Source organism: Pan paniscus, chromosome 17 (assembly GCF_029289425.2).
Source record: "Pan paniscus chromosome 17, NHGRI_mPanPan1-v2.0_pri, whole genome shotgun sequence".
Classification (NCBI taxonomy): Eukaryota; Metazoa; Chordata; class Mammalia; order Primates; family Hominidae; genus Pan; species Pan paniscus.
Genome location: NC_073266.2, coordinates 80,029,759 through 80,030,996, shown reverse-complemented (window position 1 = coordinate 80,030,996; position 1,238 = coordinate 80,029,759).

Sequence of the window (1,238 nt, the reverse complement as noted above, 5' to 3'; positions counted from 1 at the left end):
CCCTTGTGCAATCACTCAGAACTGAACTTACATATCTTTTACACAGGAGAGAATTGGCATCCACCAGTGTTTTGCTACTATTGATCCCAATCACTAAAATCTCTTAGAAATTTCAGGAAATGGTATATTTTCCATCCCTTACTATTCTAGTTTAAAGCATTAAGATTGGGGAAAATCTTTTACACCTTTGTTTCTGGTTTTTTTTTCTTTGGAATATAATTTATTTACTTTTCAATGCTATCTTTTAGGATATATTTTTTCTCTTGTCCTAAAATTATCTCTTGGTGGAGGGCACTGTTAACTTTTTGCTTTGTGTGTGTGTAGGCTCATGTTATGCTATGTGTATGCTATTTTATGCTATGTGCCTGGTTATAACACATTTATCTATTTTGGAAAGTTAATTTTTAGCAATCAGAGAACATGTTTATCTCACTTGCCAAGAATAGATACTTTACATTTCTGTTGCATTTCTTGTCTGCAGTGTTTCTCATCTCTTCCCAATTCTTTTAAATCTTAACCACGCTTGAGAACCCAGCTTGAATCACGGCTGGTTCCAGGACTCTTCCCCGGCTCTTCCGCCTGGAAATGGCCTTTTCCTCCTTCCTTCATTTATTTCACAAATAAATATTGAGTGCCCACTCTTTGTAAGACACTGATTAGGTAATAGAAGCTATGTAAAAGTTGTGACAAATAATTTTGCACTGGTAGATATGTGTTTCTATGCAGTCATGCACTGTATAACAATGTTTCAGTTAACCTAGGTTTGTATAAGTATACTCTATGATGTTTGCACAACAGTGAAGTCACGTAATGATGCATTTCTCAGAACATATTCCCATCGTGCAGAGATGCACAAGTGTATCATATTTTCTCGGTTAAATTGTAATTTACTTAGGGGTACATCCTTCTCCTTATTGTTTCTTGTATTCCTTATAAAATGTAGCAGGGTGACTTCTACATAGTAAGGGTTCAAGAAAAAGCTGAATTTATATGATTATATTTGTAAATTTTCTTTAAATATACTTAGGTATGCAAGACACAAATAGTTCTTTTCTTTTTTTCTTTTGAGACAGAGTCTTGCTCTGTTGCCCAGGCTGGAGTGCAGTGGTGCGATCTTGGCTCACTGGTTAAAGCAATTCTCCTGCCCCGGCCTCCCAAGTAGCTGGGATTACAGGCACGCGCCACCATGCCCAACTAATGTTTGTATTCTTAGTAGATACGGGGTTTCACCATGTTGG